The 18,220-nt window shown below is 49.8% G+C and overlaps 1 long non-coding RNA gene across 3 annotated transcripts in view; it reads left to right on the forward strand.

Annotated features, from left to right (window-relative positions):
- Positions 1-2,679: 2,679 nt before the first annotated feature.
- LOC128807666 (uncharacterized) overlaps positions 2,680-18,220 on the forward strand; it is a 54,282-nt gene continuing 38,741 nt past the window's right edge. For 2 of the 3 annotated variants that reach the window (XR_008437236.1, XR_008437235.1), the window contains exons 1-3: positions 2,680-2,747; positions 3,080-3,224; positions 7,854-8,163. This is a non-coding gene — a long non-coding RNA (uncharacterized LOC128807666). The remainder of the gene's footprint in view (positions 2,748-3,079; positions 3,225-7,853; positions 8,164-18,220) is intronic. The other variant, XR_008437237.1, reaches the window with a different exon arrangement.

The raw sequence follows: 18,220 nt of genomic DNA on the forward strand, positions 1-18,220 counted from the left end.
GGAGCAGAATGCAGCCCTTCTAGGGATAAAATAAAGTTCACTGAGCAAAGGTTGGAAGACCTGGATAGGAGGGACATCAGTCCCATCCAGCAGTTTAATAGCAGTGCCACAATTACTCTCAGTTTGAATGAGAACTGGATTGGACTCCAGGGAGAAAGGTAATGACTGGCTGACTGCATTGCTGGGGAGGCTTGGCAAATCCCTCAAGAACTGATGAAGTCAAGTCACTGTCCTAAGACCAGAACAGCTTCGCCTCTCCCTTCCAAGTGACTTTCTGTCTTTTTATCAATGATGATCAGGTACTGACCCTGGCAGGTAGCTCCAGTAACCTACAAACAGGTCACTTATTTCCCTCTAATTAAGAAGTCAGGCAAACAAGATACTTTAAAAAAGATTCTTGCTGCATATATGGTTTATTAACAAATGCTCTAGTCTCCTGAGAAGACCAAGCTAGTGCTGTCCTCTGGTCTCCTGTTGCAGGGGGGACTAACTGTGCTGTTTGCTATTTGCCTAGCTTAAGTGTAATTCCTACCCGTTGCAATGCAGAGAGGCTGATTTGTGCCCCAGATGTGACAGAAGAACTTTGTCACCAAGCTGTGCACAGCACTGTTTGCTTTCAGCAGTGCTGAGCAGCCCAGACAGGGCACTGTACTGGTGCAGCCACTCTCTTCTGGGACCTGGAGCTCTGCACTTTGTGGCACAGATGTGGTTGGTGATCCAGCTGCCCAAGACATGGGTGACTACAATAACTTCCTGCATGGCAGCTGACAGGATAATACTGAAAAAGAAAGGAGGATCAGCTGCTTTCAGCCCATGAGTTCAAGAAGAGCCTAATCTAATTAAGTGGAGACCACTATCAAATTACCAGCTCTCTTTTAACGTAGCCATTTTAAGTGCTTTGGTGTATTTATAGCAGGAGAGTTAGGGAGGGCTTTTCTCCCTTGAGGTTATATTTGTGTGTAAGGGAGAGATGTATAATGTTAAGACTTCTGCTTTGAATTACTTTTCATCCCTAGCCTATGAAACATTTTGCTCAAGGTTTTAGATACCAAAATCTGATCCCAGCTAGTCTCTTCCTATGTCTGTGATTGGAATGTCTGTCTAGGCTGTTCCTGAATCTTGCTGCAAGCCAGCAGCCCAGAAGTTTCCTTTGGGGATTAAGCTTTCCCTAAAGCAAACCCTTGTGAATCTGTCTTGGGTCAGTCGACAGCCTTGAAAGGGCAAGAGGAGGGGCAGGCTTGCTATGGTCAGAAGTCAGCAGCCTTTTCCTGCTGAACTTTGACAGGAGTGGCATGGACCTGTCACCAGTCATTAAAGAGTGAGTGGAGAGGCTCTTGGCCCCACAGCCCAGCGCATTGCTGGTTGATGGAGTGACCCCAATTTGCCTTCCACTGATTAGTGTCTCTGGCAGCCCGCAGCCTGCTCCCTGTAATTCCATCTCTGGGGGAGCTCCTGTGTGGCAGGATCTGTGTCAGATGATCCCCCAGGCTCAAAGGAGGGAGGAGATGGGAAATGCCAGTTAGGAGTTGTTTCCATGCATAACAACAGCAATAATCCTTAGCCTTTTATCTAAAGCTTTTACAAATGTTAATTCATTAACCTCTTTCAATCACCCTCTGAGGTGAGGATTGTTATCCACAGGATTGGACAGATGGGAGAAGCTGAGATGTGGAGTGCCCAGCCTGAGGCTGTGAGACAAGTCAGTCAGTGCCACCAGGTCCTCCTTTGCCCTCCAAAAACTTGTCTCTCCTCTCCTAATGAGGGGTGGGCTGGCTTCTACAGGTCACCCTGTCTCTGACAAGAGGAAACTTGGCTGGCAATGTTTGCTGTTTGTCTCTGGCTGCAGAAGAGCTTTTCAAGAGGAGCTGGCACACTGAGCTTTGTGCCTGTGTGTCACCACAGACTGCCACCAAGGGAGGGCTTGACCTGCACTACACCTAGGCCATGGCACTGCCCTTCCTCCAGGTGCTGAGGCCCCCAGTCTGTTCTGTGTCTGTCAGGTCACCTACGTTATTGCTTGTAAGCAGAGAGGAAAAAGGAAGGAGGGGAGAGAGAGACATAGAGGAAGGGAACAAAGCAGAAGACTTAGAAGTAAGAGGACTTTTTGTCTCCTTCACCATCCCCATCTCCCTTCCAACTGGGATTTCTTCTGCTCTTAATGATATGTCTCATTCTTGATGTGAAAGATTAAAAACCAAGAGATTAAAAGATTACATAAAGTGGATGAGATGGACTTTGCTGTCTCCCTCCCTCTTGCTGGGACAGACCACTGGGAAGCCTCTCCTGCTTTTCCTGTCTTGATTCCCCTCCCTTCCCCTCCCACACCTTGATCTTTGCAGATCAAAAGGCCCTTGCCTTCTGACAGTTTGAGCTGTGCTGGCCACCTTCAAGGCCATTCTCTGATGCTTGCACAGGGGCAGGTGGAGCAAAGGTATATGTATGAGCTGGGGGGAGCCCAGTGACACAGTGTTTTAGCTGTCTGTCTTCAGACATTTGTCCTCTGAGGAACACTCCTTCCCTAGGCAGTCTGTATTGCTGGAGAGCTCTGGAATAAGGCAGGAGAATGGGGTGTCTGGAATAAGGCAGGAGAATTCAGGGTGTCCTGAATCTGTTGCAATGGAAGTACCATCCATTGTGATGCAAAGCCTCCTTGGGAACTGAGCATGTGGGAAGAAGGCTGGAGCAGGCCAAACTGTTGTTGGGTTCCTTTGGCTACTCCTCTTCTTGCAGAGCAGGTGCCAGCACAGGTGAGGGGCCCTCTGATTAAATCTTCAGTTCTGACAAGGAGATTTTTTCAAAAGCAAGTCTGATAGAGCAGATATTTTATAGTTGCTGATATTTGCTCCTATTTACTCCTGAGTTGTTGGGGGTGTGGAGAAGAGCATTTGTTGCATTTTATTTGGTCCCTCTGTACTCTGCACTTCTGTCTCCAGACTGCTTCAACAGTCTGGCTTGAGCTGTCCCACTGTAGCTCCAGGTCAGGGCTGGAAAAACCCAACATCTTTTTGCCCTTCAATTTTGTTGCTCTGTCCTTGCTTGAGTTCATGCTTTCTCTGAGCAACATCTACAATATTCACAGCCAGGAGAGGGAAGGAGAGCCTTGTGTCTGTGGCATGCTCTGAGTCCTCTTGGAGACAACAGGGTACAGCCCTTGCCCCCTCCTCTACATCCACAGCTATAAGAAGAGAACCTGGAATCACTTCCACGCTGGAGTCTGTAAGCAGGTTAGTGTCCAATGCACTCATGGATTGAGTGCATTGTTATTTCCAAACATGCTATACCTTGTATTGAAAACTGGCCCCCCCTCCATTTGGCAAGGATCGAGGCATTGTCATAGCAGAGCAGGAACTGTTCATGCTGCGCAGTGCCTGCGCAGTCCTTGCTGTCTCCCACAGCCACTGCAACATTCATCTACCCATGCAGAAGGAGCCTCATGTCTTTATTCCTGATAGATGTCCTGATAGATGTTCCTGGAAAACAATCCCTTCCCTCCCTCCTCCTGGAGTCCCAAAGCCAGGCTGGGAGGCTGGGAGCACAAGAGCAGGGAAGGAAATCTGCCAACTTCATGTTTCTCCCTGTCGCTCCCTCTTTAGCTGCCTGTAAGCGAGGTTGCAGTAAAATAATGAAATAAAAGCCAAGGACCAGAGAAAGCTGATTCATCCACAGCCCAGGGCCAGCGGCCGGCTCCAAGCAGAGCTGTAAAATCAATCTGTCACTGCTCACCGCAGTATAGATCAGCGCAGAGATTCTGACTGCAACGAGGGCAGAGCCCAGCCTTCTCCCTTGGCCTGTTTTCCCCATCCGTGGGACCCAGTTGTGCCCCGCTGGGAGACGGGCAGATGGGCAAGGGAAGAGATAGAGAGGGAGAAGGGCTGATCCAGCGGCTCCAAGAGCTGGAAACGCTGCCAGCGAGGCTCCCTTCCCTGGCAGCACACACGGCAGGTAGTGCAGGCAGACTCCGTGGCTGCCTTCCCTGCCCGGCTCTCCCCTCCTCCTGGGGATAAACGGCACAAGGTGATGGCTGAGAGGGGGATGGCTGGCTGCACTCCCCGCCCCTACTCCTTACATGGACTGTAGGTACCATCCCCACTGAACTGATAATACCCAGGCGGGACATAGAGGGTTAAAAAATCAGTTTTATCATCACTTTTGTGATTCTCAGATTCTAAGCTGTTCTAAAACTTAACAACTCCCTGGCATATGTTGGAAAAACACTAGGGAATTGCTCTAATAAGGTCAGCTCCCTTGTTCACCCCTAACAGCATCTCCAGTCTTAGAGGATGTGGCAGCCCAACAGAGCAGGAGCTGAGCAGAAAGGTATAAACGAAAGTGTTTTTTGGGGCTGTTTTCATCCACATTAAGGGGGCAGAGAGGTCAGGCCTGACTGTAGGTAGGGGTCTCAAAGACATCAGCACAAAAGAATTAGAAGGTGATTCTTCTTCTGTACTGCTGGACACAGGGAATGAGGCACCTCTGCAGCTGACTTAAAGTATCTATGACGTCCTTAGGAGGTTTTTTTCCTCTCTCAGTGATTTTTTTTTTTTTTTTTTTTTTTAATTTGTGAAGTAAAAAACAACAGAGTCTTTCCAGGGCTTTTGGCAAGGTCAGAGCCTCTGCAAAATAAACATGGGGGTGAACTTCTGTACCCTCCAGATCATCTGCAACGGGACAAATAGGCATGGAGGGACTGGATTTGAATCAGATTGAGGACCCAAATGTCCCACACTGCTGCAAATGTGGTACTTGCTTCTGCTTGTCTCTTGGGGCACTTCTGTTCTGCTGGAGTTAAATGTTGTTCCTGGGTCAGTGGGAGAATGATCAAATACCATTTGACCCCCAGAAGCCCTGGTAGTACAAGGATCCTGCCCCAGCATTTCTGAGTCCTGAAGGGATGTGTGCCAGCAGGAGAGCCTCTGGGAGACTCATCACAAACAGACTGCAAGATGATCCTGGAGGAACTCAAGCAGGAACAAATCCTGCATTAATTTGGAGTTGGAAACCTTTTCTCCTACTTCAACACCCTCCAAAATTAGATACTGTCTGTCCTTGAAGGAAGTAGAGAGAGATGGAAGCAAGTCTCTGTTCCTGTAGCTTTTAGCTTCAAAAGAGCTTGGAGGAAACACCCCACAGTCATAACACCCCAAAGTGATAAAGGCAAGGAAATTTGAGTCTGTAGTTGCCAAGACAAGCTTCCTCCTCTGATTCCAGGAGGTGTGAGTAGTTTTGGCATTTAATCCACTGGGAACAGATGTCTACAGATGGTCCAGGGAACATCCAGAAGTATCCTCAGAGCTGCATGCCTGTCTGCCTGAGGAGTGTGTGGGTCTTTGTGTGTACCTTTGTGTCTGGGTGATTTTTTTCCCATTTGGGTTTGCAGGTCTGGAGTACAAGAGGGTACAACAAGCTTCCTATGTGTCATTTTCAAAAGGATTGATGACTTGGTGTGTTTGTGCCTAGTGGGCCAACTTGTTTCTTCATGCCATGCAGCTGATGTGTGTGATCCTGGGCCTCCTTCTGTAGATTCTTTGCACTTGCCTGTGTTTTGAGGGAGGCAACTCATTCCCCTGGGGCTATTTATTGTTTGCCTCCCCATATAGAGGTTTATTGGTTTGGTGTTCTGTCCATGAGGCTCTTGTATGCCTGTGAGAAGATTAGGGGCAGTCCTCTGCCTGCTGGGGTTGGATTTACATGAGATGATTATGCATGACCCCTCATGCAGAGGGGTCAAAAGAGCTCACCTTCCCTCTATAAAGCTGCAGGCATGAGATAGATGGGGAAATTACATTGCTCTGTGCTCATATATTAACTAGAAGGATGAGGGCCACAGGTGAGCTTCTTTAGATGCAATGGGCATCACAATTTAGAATAGAATAGAATAGAATAGAATAGAATAGAATAGAATATCCTGAATTGTAAGGGATCCACAAGAAACATTGAGTCCAACACCATGTGCCTCACAGTATTGCTCAAATGCCTCTGGAACTCTGTCAGGCTGGTGCTATAACCACATCGCTAGGGACTCTGTTCAAGTGTCAACCAGCCTCCGGGTGAAAAATCTTTTCCTAATATCCAACCTAAACCTCCCCTGCTGCAGTTTCACGCCATTATTATAATACATTTAATAGTAGTGCTGCTTGCAGTGGTGTGTGTTTGTGTGTGTGTCAGCCTAATTCCACTTCAGTTTCTGGACTGCACGAAAAAAATCATTAGTTTCCCATCAGAGGTTATACATGTTTGTATATTCTGTATCTGAGCGCATGTGAGTGCTGAGGGTGGCAGGCTTAGGTGTCTGTTTACCTGGAAGGTGTTGAAGCATGTTGGTATTTATGCTGAGGGTAAGGTCTTCACTCAGCTGTTGCATGTGTGTTATGTTTCTGTGAAGCAGGGGGGCAGGAGGTGTCTGTTCAGGTGGGAATGGAGGTTTCAGAGCACTTCCATTTGTTCTTGCAACCTCTGTGCATGCCCAGGTGAAGAATGTGGCTGGCTGGCCCAGGAATATGTGGGTTTGAATTGGGCTTGGGTAAATGCAGGGTTTTTAACTTCAACGTGGCTTGGGACAGGCTTTTAACTTCAATGTGGCTTCTGAGCAGGAAGCAAATAGTCTCACAGTACTCAGATGGACCTTGAGACATTTCTGAGCAAGACTGTATGATGTGGTTGCCTGGAATAGCATGAGGCTGGATTGTACATCCCAGGAAGCCAGCTCCTATCCAATGTCCCTAAGTTTTTTCAGCTGTTGCATGTGTGTGTGTCTCTGAGTGAGACAGGCAGTCCCTCCACTGCTGTGGTGAGTGTGAGAGGTGCATCGTGTCTCTTCAGCTGTGATCTTGCATGTCTGTGCAGAGATTATTTATGTCTGTCATGTGTGCTTCTGCTTTCTGTCAAGGAACTGGGGAGTAATTTCTTAAGAGCGACCCTGTGTTTGGCAATGTGCTTTCCTCGCAGGTATTGCCTGTGTGAAGTATTTGGGGGCCAAGCTGTGGCTGAGTCCCCAACATCTGGTGCACATGGATGCTTGTTTCTGACTGTGAGCAAGGTCTCCATTGGCAATGGCACGTGTGGGTTTGGGAGAGGGAGGTGGAAGGTCTTCCAGACATACAGGAGGGTATGTGGCTCCAAGTGCTTTCTGAGGAGCTGTTATGTTTCTGTGGTGGTGATTTGAGGAGGTGTATAATAGACAATCTCCCCAGAGCAGTCACATGCATGTGCTTGTCTGTGGATGAAAGGTTTTCTCCACCTCCTGTTACGTTTTTATGTGTCAATTTTTTAAAGAAATAACACGGGGGCTTATATCCAAGTATAGTTTCCCATGGCTGTTGCACGTACCTGTGTCAGTAGGTGTATGGTTGTTGCATGCATCTGTGGTGTGTGTGTGTAGCTCCTCAGCAGCTGTTGCTTGTAGCTGTGTGGTTCCTAGAAGCTGTTGTATTTTCATGTGGGTGACTTAATCCTGAGAAGCTGTAGCCTCTGTGTGTGTGTGATTCCCTAGCAGCTGTTGTTTGCGTGTATTCCCGGGAAGCTGTTGTGTGTTGTGTGTAACTCCTGAGCAGCTGTTGTGGGGAATTGTGTCTGTGTGTGTGTGTGTGTGCAGTTCCCAGCAGCTGTTGCATGTGTGTGCTCATGTCTCCGGTGGAGGCCCACCCCTTTCTGTCTGCACCGGAGCAGTGGCTGTGCAGGCGAGGAGAGCTCGGGACTGGCTCCATGGGAGAGGGTCCTTTGCCTGTCAGAGCCTTCCCAGCTGGGAGAAGCAGCGCCGCCGGCTCTGGTCCCAGAGCCCTATCAGCCGAGCCTGTGGCGAATTAATCACTTGCGTTTTAAATGCCAATACAGCCCTTTCTGCCTTCTTCCCCCAGTGATGCGGATGCGGCGAAGGCAGCAAATCCTCCGGCTGTGCGTGCCCTCCCTGGACTGCTGCTCCATCCCCGCCTGTCGTGCTCGCGCGTGTGCATGGCTGGGAGCGCTGCCTAGGTGCGGCCGGGAATGAGCCAGCTGTGGGGCAAGGACCGCTACAGCTCCAAGGGGTGACACAAGTGGGGGATACCCCCCCACACAAACACATCTGCAGGGCTGCAAGTTGCTTGAGGACCGGGGTCTTTTGTGCCTGCACTTCGTCTCTGTCATGCCCCGTATGGAAGCTGGGAGCAGTCACCCCTCCAGAAGCAGGTACGTGTGTGTGTGTGTGTGCGTGTGTGTGACACGTTTTTGTGTGCAGTCCTTGTGCTGCTGCCTCGCGTGTCCTCGGCTCCCGGCTGCCGTCCGTGTTGCCTCTCGGAGAAGCAGCTGAGATTAGAAAAGGGGGAGAAGGGCAGGATGCGTGGATTGCCCTTTTCCTCTAGCTTGTGCACACACTCCCTGGGGGTTGGATGCCTCTGATCTGAGGATGAAGGCGAGGGGTGAGTGCAAAGGAGATGGGGAAGTGGCCCAGGGTGTGTGTGCCTGTGGGGGGGGGGGGGGGGATTGTGCCTACATGGGGTGATGGGAGGGAGGGAGGGAGGGAGAGAGGCTTGGAGACGGGTCTCCCTTTCACCGTGTGTGTGTGTGTGTGTGTGTGTGTGTGCGTGCGTGCTCTGCTTAGGATTGGGATGCTGAATAGGTTCAGGGCTTCCCGCACACAGCTGGGTTTGACCCATCTTCATCTATTTGGACCTTGCAATAGGAGGCAATATATGTTTGTATATGTACATATATCTTTATCTGTGAATTTATATCTGTGTATGTGTGTTCATGTGTGTATCCATGTATAGGTGTAGCTATAGATGTATGTACATACCCCCACACGTACATGCATGTGCATGTACAGACAGACAGGCAGACCTCTCTGTGTATTGCCTGCAGTTATGGGACAGAGGAGGAGTCAGCCTCATCCCTCAGCCCCCTGTTCCCTCTCTCTCTGCAAACTTTGTTGGGGAGCCTCTGCGGACAGTGGTTTGTCCGTGTCTGTTTGTCTGTCTGTTGTGTGGTGTGTGGATATTCGCCTGGTTTACATGCAAGGGAGTGAGTAAATCTCTCCTCTGCTCTTACACTGCTCTGCTGGGAGACTGGCTGGCTGCAGGAAAGTCATTGCGTGGTGTCTGTCGGGTGTGTGAATGTGTCTGTGGTGTTGATGGGAGCCGGGTATTTATGTAGGGGCCCAGGACAGCTACTCGAATGCATATGTAAGTGTGTATGTATTGCCTGCAGGGTGTCTGCATGCCCGTTTATTCCACCAGAGAAAGCATGCCCACATTTTTATGCATAAGGATCTTCCTGCTTTGGGGCATGGGATGGGGGGGAGGAGAAGCTGAATGAATGAATGGGAGCAAAAGGAGGTGGAAGGAGGAGTGGTGGGGGGTGGGGGAGAAAGACGAACAGGCGCATCCTATTCTCATCCAGGACAGGCAGGAGTGCACAGCTGCCGCTCTTCCCATTCCAGAGCTTGGATCTGGCTGGGGAAAGGCAGCATAAATCAGCTAATACTGCAGGAGGCAGCATATTCGGGAGCTGCTGTGCGTAATGCCCTCTCGCGAGTGTGTGCTGGTGTGCCCCAGCCCTGCACGCGTGCATGCAGCACACACGTGCGTGTCCCGCGTCTGAGTGTGCACGGAGCCGGGCTGCCTGTGCACAAACACCAAACACCCTCTCCAGCGCCCAGGGAAGGGGGTGTCTGTGATGGGGAGGGAGAGCATCGCTCCTGTGCTGCGGGCAAATACATCTGGCACAGCCCGCGGTCCCTTGGCACCCACTCTAGTCTCACACGGGCACGGTGGGTGCAAACAGAAGGGGTGCACATGGTGCAGGCTGGACTTAGAAACTGCTCCCTTTCCTTCCCCCTAAAGGCTGCAGAGCAGGACCCTTCTCCCCAGTCTGGAGGCACAGAGCTATAAACCAAGCGGGAACAGGGAGAGGATTGCTGAGATTGGAGGGGGGGTAAAGATGATATAGGGAGTGGAGGGGGGCCCCCATGCCACTGGAGGGGGCCTGGGGACTGGGGAGCCTGGCTGCATTGCACGCTGCGAGCCAAGGAATTTGTCATGCACTGAGAGGTGGGAGGGAGTGGGAGTGTGTGTAATGTGGGGGAGCTGGGGTGGAGGGGGAGGAAGGAGGCTGTGCTGGGGTATGAGGGAATTTCTGGTGAGCCCTACGTCCCCACACCCCCCTTCTGAGTCCCCACACATCCCGTCACTCCTGGGTCCCAAGAAGCGCAGCCTGACAGCATCGCTAATGTAATATTCAAAGGAAGCTTCATTTGCATGGAACATGCATTATTAATATATTTAAATACAGCCCCCCTCTCGCCTCCCTGCTCTGTGCAGACCGTACCAGCAGCAGTGAGGAAGCTGCAGGGAGTGGAAGGGTGCCGATGCAGTGCCAGGGGTGAGAAGCAGACACTTTAATCCCACTGATTTCCCCAACCTACCAACCTTCCCCTCACCCCCAACCCTTCCCCATCTGCCACCCTCCTCACGCCTTTATTTTCCTTGGGGGGAGATTGGCTTTCAGGGCACCCGACCCACAAGCATGCAGATTTGTCGTCATGAAGCAAACTGCCTTCATTGCTTTTCCCCCATCAAAAACTACGACACCAAGGGAAGAACTGTGCATGCATGGCCTTTCCTGCTCTTCCCCCGGCTCCAGCCAAAGCGGGTGTTTGGGAATATGCTGTCTGATCTGCTGCACTGAGCTGCAAAGCTACGCTGTGGAGCAGAAGCCACTCGGAGGGTAGAGAGGGCATTTGGGGAAGGGGGGGCATACAGGGGTGTAGGTTTTGCTGGGAGGCAGCTTGTAGTTAAAATCGGAGAGGTAACAATTGCAGGGAAGGCAGAAGGGAGGGAAGCATAGCTGCGATGATGTCCGCGATGTTTGTTCTTACCTGGGTCGTGTCAGAAGCCAGATGCAGCTCCAGGCAGAGTGCAGCTGCCTCATCTGACCCTGTTGAAGAGTGGTGAAAAGCTCTGCCTACCTGGGAAAAAAGCTACTGGTCATATCAGGGCCTGTTGAAACCACACAGTGCTCTTATCAGCTGTGTCAGAAAATATCAGCACATTTGCTGAGGGAGAGAGACCTGGCTGCTCTCTCCTTCATCCTAAATACTGTGGGTTTTTTCCCCTTGATCGCCTATAAGTATGGACCTGGGCTAAGTTGTTTCTTTTATTAGTGTGAGGGAGGGCAGAGGGCATGTAGGGAACACCTCTGTCCTCACACTCTTGTGAGCTCATGAGGGCTACCTTGCTCTGATAAAGGGATGTGATGTCCCAAAAAACACTTGCAGCCCTTGCCCATGCCTGTGCACCAGAGCAGACAGGAGCAGCTTAGGTGCACAGCAAATGCGTTCCAGCGAAACATCGCCTTTTCTGGAAACAGAAGAGGTTTTGCTTTTCTCCTTCATGGAGGAGCAGAGCTGTCCTGAGCAGTGAGGGACCCCAGGCTGCTGGCAGCTATGGGGAAAGCTGGAGTTTGCCTGGTAACTCTGCAGGTTCTGCTGGTGAGGATTGCCCAGACTGGAGTTACAGCAGGTGCTTGAGCAGTTCGGAAGGAGCAGAGCTCTGTGTCCCCCAATGCCTTTCCATGTAGGAAGAGGGTGAGGGAGGACATGGAGTGAGCTATTGAAGGAGAGGCAAGCTGCATGCATGGGAGCCACCTCTTTTGCCAGGGTAGTGGGGCACTGAAATCACTTCTGTGTTCTGGAAGGGGAGAATGCAGAACTCACGGAGCAGACCATGAGGCTGTGACCCACCTCCAACCCTTTCTCTCTGCTGGGTCAGTTTGAATTTCTCACAGCTGTGAACCAGATGAGTGCTGTATTTAAACCCTCAGATGAGTCAAGCTTGACACTTTGGAGGTGACAATGACTGTGGGACTGCTGTTGTGTTTGCTTCAGTGGTGAGCTGGTTTGGCAGCAGTTACAGCCCCACTTTAGCAGCACTGCATTTGCCCTGACTTTCCTGTGCTCCCCCACTGATGCTGGTTTTGTGCCTTGCTTTGCCCTGACCTCCTCTTTAAGGGTCTCCTGGGTAGCTCAGGGGTACATAGCCATTGCCTGAAATGAACTGCTTTCCTCACCAAATAATTTTCTGTCACTGAAGAGAAATGACCTCATTTTCTCAACATGCATAAGCCAAGAGGAAACCCAGTTCCAGCTGACCAGCTGAGGTACAGAAGGAGGGAAGGGCAGTTGTCACTCTCTCCATGGCATTTTAAGAGGTGGCAAACAAGCCACCAGGAGTCAGGTTGAGGTGAATAACTTGATGGGTTTTGTCCCTAGATGTTGCCACTTGCAGGGAGTCTTTAAAAGTCTCCAGGCATCACTGGTGTGAGGAGTCTCAGTGGCTACATGGTGCCCTATAGCATAGCATCAGATGCCATGGAGATAGGCATGGGATCAAAACCCCACAGGTGAGTCTGTTCTGCTGTTGAAGGTGAAGCCCATTCTGTGCTGACCTGACTGATGTGCTGGGGCTGTTCTTTCTTGTCTGTAGGCACCCTGGGGAGTGCATCTCCAGCTTTTCAGCCCTTTAGCACAGAATTTCATTCCAGGTGATGCTCTTGGGAGCTGATGGTGCAGTATGAATTTCACAGAAATGAGAAGCTGTGTCTGGAGGCCAAGAATTTGTGTTCTCTATACATTGACACTCACAAAATGTTAATACCTGTCTGGTTGTGGTAAGCTGTTGGGGAAAGACTGTTTACAAGAAACTGTGGGTGCTTTTGACTCCTTTGGATGTCTGATAGAAGAGAGATGGAGCAAATATATCCTTGTGAGGAAGGATCACCAGTAACATGACTCAGGAAGGGGGGTCACAGCATAGGAGGTGGGATCCCTAGCTCTGCCACAACTGCCCTGTAGAAAGTCTTTTTCTTTCCCTCTGTGGTCCTTAGCTTTCACCTCACTTCTGAATAGCTTTGGTGATAATGTAATCACTATGGAAGGGTCTGTAGATATGAAGACTCTGGCTCAGTATGATGCATGTACTACCAGTTGCCTGAAGGCAAGGTGTCATATGTTTTTCTTCATTCTTTCCATGGCTCATAGGCTCAATCTGCAGACCAGATGGGTCAGAGCTGCCTGTGAATTTTTAGGCTACTATAAGGACTCTATGAGTTGCTATCTCTCCTCTGGTAGCATTGGTTTATGCATGAGAACATGTATGTTTGTGAGCAGGGAGAGCACCATTTTCTGTTAGACTTTGTCCTCCCCTCTTGTGTGCACAGGTTATGTGTGCATGTCCAAAGTCTCCATGCACATGTGTGTCATTCTTGCCTCGTGGTATTTTCCCTGTGTATGTGTTCCTGTGTGCACTCCTGTGTGATGCAGGTCACTGGGGGTTTATTTGTGGAGTGAACACATGTTTATGTGTGTGTGCATATGCACCTTTTCCATAACCAGGATTTGATGTCTCTTCTTGAGGTGTGTGAGTAGGTAAGGGTTTGTAGTCATGTCCCTTGTTCAGATGCAGGATATCTGTCCCTCCTGTCCATGTGTCTTCTTCTCCCCACCTCTCATGAACCTTCTTTTTTCTCTCCCTGGGGAGACAGCCTTGAGTTGAATTACCTGGTGCCACATATATGAAGTGAGACAGCTTTCCTGACATCCAGAAACTCAAGTACACCCAGAAACATCAAGGCTTGAAGCATAAGGGAGACCGAATTCATGTTACCTCCAAGACCTTAGTAAGATCAGTCTGGAAAACCTAGCATGCAAACCTGGGTGCTGTGCTAGCTGAAGGAGAGTGATAAATTGGAGGGAGTTCAGAGAAGAGCAATAAAAATTATGAAAGAGCTGAAGGTACTTATTTATGAGGAGAGATTAAAAAAACAAAATATGTAGAGCTTGACTAAACGATGATATGTAACAGTCTGTGTGTACTGAGGACCGTAAACACCAAGGAAAGGAGGAGATTGTTTAAAGTGTCAAAAAATGGGTGAAGTCAGAGGTATGGATGAAGCTGAGCAAAGAGAATATTTGTCTCTTGAAGATACATGCAAGCTTCCTGTTGTGAGTGCTCAAACCGTCTATGAAATAGTGTGGCAGGTTCATGGAGATGCAACTGCTGGCAGCAAGGAAACATGGTGGTGGGAAGGGGTGGAAGGAACAGGCTGCACTCGGCCAGTGGTGGAAGTGGAGTGAGCTGCAAGGCCTCCTCTTTATATGCAGCATTGCCAGGGAAATTTTGAGAGATCTTTGATTGTCTTTCACCTTTTATTGATTCCCTGTCTCGTGGCTGGGAAGAACCCACAGACACTGCTGTTGAGGGAGCAGAGAGGTGATACAGGAGGAGTAAGTAAACAGAATCTGGTGGAGGTGGTGGACATTATTCCCTCCACTCTCTCTGGCTGGAAAGGTAGTCTAGGAAGCAATCTCATAGGAAGTGCCTGTAAGTGAAAAGGGGCTTTTCCACAACAACTTTCTAGGACAGTACAAAATGAACCTCCCAAAGTAAGGGGTTGATAGTGGGGCTTCCCTCCTCTGAATTCCCAGTCACAGATGGCCCAGAATTGGGACAACAAGGTCAGAAGGATTAATACCCCTCCTTTTTTTTCCTCATTGCAGTCATAGGCCAGGAAAATTGAGCGAGATCATAATAAAAGGATTAGTGTGGAGAGCCTGCCATGAATAGTGTGATAGACAGGTCAGGGAAATGGAAGGGAATTCAAGGGGGTTGGACCTGTTACAGATGGTCTGTTTAAAGAGTTCTGTGTTTATCAACACAGGGAAAGGGGATTTGGTCTTTGAAAAGTCTGGAAATAGGCATTGAGGGAGCTAGGGCTCAAGCAGAGATGTTATTCCCAGCAAGGATCCGTACTGGAATGACTGGTTGAAATGACACCTGACCTCCTTCCAGCTTTTGGTCAGGGAAAAAGAAATCTTTATTGGAATGAGCTATGTTGTTTGCGGCCTTGTCCATCCATTTCCAAAATGATCTAATGCGCCAAAATGATACTGTTACTCAGAGCTGCTCTTGCCCATGACTTCTGGGTCAGCCTGACTATGGAAAGCCATAGGAATACAAAAAGGACCTTACCAAGCCAGGTCTGTAATCCTTCCAGCGCAGTATCTCCTGCTGTAGCTGAAAGAGGAATAGCCTACAGGCAGGACAAATGTGTAGCAGCACTGAGGGACCCAGTGCTGGAAGATCTGTTGTGCACTTTTTAGTTCTCGGTGGATTTATTTCTTCCCTGAATTTGTCCTGCCAGTTTTTGAGGTCAGGTAAAGTTTTAGCATCCTCAGAATCTCACAGTAGGAAGTTGTGCAGCACACACATGGAGTTTGTCTTGAACCTGTAACTTTCTGGTTTCATTTCCTGACCCTTAATCTTTGAGTGGGAAGAGGCTGTTAACACCTCTTTGCCCTGCCCTTCCACTCTCATCTGTGGTTTTATAGACCTGTCTCATTTCACAGACTCTGTTGTGTCTTTTCCTGTATCCCTTCACCTTTCATTTCTCTGCATCTGTGAGCTGCCTCCTTCTTGGCTACAATGGTTTAGCTTTTAGCAGCAGGACATGGGGCATTGCTGGGTGGGAAGTGACATCACAGCGATGAGCTGCACCAGGTCCCACCCCGGTGAAAATGTTTGATTCAGCTGCAGTGCCTATACATGGTACAGGAGGAGCTGAAGAAGCTGGGCAAAAATTTGAAACCAGTTGAAGGTGCCCTTGGTCATCAAGACAAAACTGGGCAGGCTCTGAAGAGGCTTGAAAAATAGGAAAGGGAACTTCCATGATCTTCCCAGGCACAGAAGTGTGGCTGACAGGTGGGTAGTTCTCAGGGCTCCCCTTTCTACCCTTGTAAAAGAGGGGTAGAGTTTTCCCCTTCTCCCAGTCACCTGGAACTTCATTTTACTGCCATGACTTTTTTTAATATCATGGAGAGTTGCTTGATAACTACATCGGACAATTCTCTCAGGACTCTGGGATGCATCTTGTCAGGGCCCATAGACTTACATATGTTCAGCTTCCTTGAGTGCTCATGAACCTGAACTTGGAGTGGGAAGCACTTTGCTCTCCAAGTCCCCATCCCGCTGTCCATCCACTCAAGAGATGTGGGCAGAAATGTCATTGAAGACTGAGGCAAAAAAAGTTGTTCAGTACTTTAGTCTTCTCCTCCATTGTTATCAGTTTTCCAGCATTTTTTATGAGAAGTGCACACCTTCTTTAAGCATCCTTTTCTGGTTAACATACCTGTAAAAGAGGAATGGAAATGAAACATCAGCCATCTTGTGAGTGATTTTCAAACAGAATAGGTTCAGAGAGAGGAAACAGGCTCATGCCAGGGACCAAAGGGCCCTTATGGGGTGCAAAAAATGTTGGAGGGTACAGAGAAGGAAGAAGGTGCCGTCACTAGTCCTTATGACATTATGACATTTCCTACAGGGGAAAATTGTTCTGAGTAACCTTTGAGTCAAGGGCTGTAGGGGACTGAGGTGGGTGGTGGGAAGCCTGTTTAGATGCTGCTAGATGTGATGTGGGCCAGGACAAGCAGCAGGAATAGTGAGACACAGCACTGTCAGGAAGGGAAGGAGATGAGTTGAGAGGTCTGGTGTGAAGGAAGGGTGAAGGGGTGGAGGAAGAAAAGTCTGAACAACTTCAAAAGGAGAGATAGTGATGACAATCTCTTTAGCAGGCATTTGTGCCTTGGGATTTCAGTCAGAAACCCCACTGGATGCTTCTGACAGGGCAAGGAGCTCCTCTTCAGTCTGAGCACCCTGTTCCCAGCCTGGTCACACCACAGAGAGTGCAGCTGCCTCGCTCTTCCTTACAGACCAGGAAAGGTGGTGGGGCATTGTATAACATCATGAGTGTACAAAGCTTTTCTACCAATAGTCAGGTATGGAGATGGTGAGGGAGAAGTTATTTTTTCTTCCTCCCCTCTCATTTTCTGTCCTTTCTTTTGTTTTGTCTCCTCCCCCATGCTGGTTGTAACCTTTCTCCCTTCCCTGTCTGCTCACCTAGCACTAGCTGCATCCCGTGTCTCTGTTTGCTTCCCTTTAATCCGTGCAATGGATCAGTGACAGACCCCCACTGTAATTTTTTAAATCAAAGCCCTTTATCTTGAATTGAGCAAGGTCAGGGGAAGCTTCTTAGGGCATCTTTGTATTTTTCTATCTTTGCCTCAGAGCAACTTAAAGGATGGCTCAACAGGATTAGTAGAAAGCACAAGATTGGACAAATGGATTTGGCAGGGGCTGACTGGTGGGCCTGGGGGAGTGGGAACTTGCTGTGCTGGCAAGTGGAAGAGCTGGGCTCTGCTCAGGGCCTCCGCTGTTGTCTGCTGCACCTCTGGGCATGTGAAGGCAGCTGGGCTGATGCTGAGTGCAGCCCTGGGAGAGAGCCCAGCCTGAGGCACTGCTCCTCGCTAAGCAAGGCTATTTAGCACTGGCCGGGTGCTCCAGGGCCGAGGCACAGGGATATCACTCTGTGCTTCAGGGATCGTTGCTCTCAGTGCAAGCCCTTCTGCAAAGCCCGGAGGGACACACTGAGCACAAGGGAGCCATGCTGGAACAGCATGGGTCAGATCTCAGGAACAAGCCAGACTCAGGAAGCCATTCCCTGCAGCTGTGGGTCCCTGAGACACGCTTCTCTCTTCATCCCCATCCTGCTGGGTGCTGCTGGAAGTGAATTACCAGTCCAGAGCTGCTGCCATTAGGCTCTGCTTCCTTGGCTTAGCAGCTTCGGCTTCTCTCCTCCCCTGTTTTGCCGTATGATTTTGCAAGTGCTTGTATTAGAAGAAAGTGTCAGGCTTGCAATTTCTCCTGGCTGATACTCAGTGCATCCCTGACCCTTTGCTGCCCCAGCCCCTTGCTGCTGCTGGCAGCACCAGTCCTCCCCTCCTCTACTCAAACGTGTGCTGCCTCTGCCTGGCCTGGGAGAGGGTCTGCCCCAGACTGACCCTTCACCTGTAATGACCCAGCTCTTTTGAGCAGCCACCTGGGCGGCTCAGTCACCAGCCTGTCTGAAGAGGGACCCGTCCCTTCCCCACCACATGGACAACTTGCACCAAGCTGGAACCCCCATCATTTATTCTCTGGTCCCCCAAATGACTGCTTCTCTCCTTCAGCTGAAGCCCCTCTGTCCTGTCCTGTATTCTCAGTGCACTGGGGCTCAGTGGCCAGAAAGGAGACTCATGAGGAGCATTTTCCACAGCTGCAGCCAGTTCCCACAGCCTGTTCCCTCTTGGACAGACACCCCCTCCCTACACGTGGTGCTCAAGCCCATACACTCATTGTGCTATCCTGTGTGCACGCAC

Source organism: Vidua macroura, chromosome 5 (genome assembly GCF_024509145.1).
Source record: "Vidua macroura isolate BioBank_ID:100142 chromosome 5, ASM2450914v1, whole genome shotgun sequence".
Lineage (NCBI taxonomy): Eukaryota > Metazoa > Chordata > Aves > Passeriformes > Viduidae > Vidua > Vidua macroura.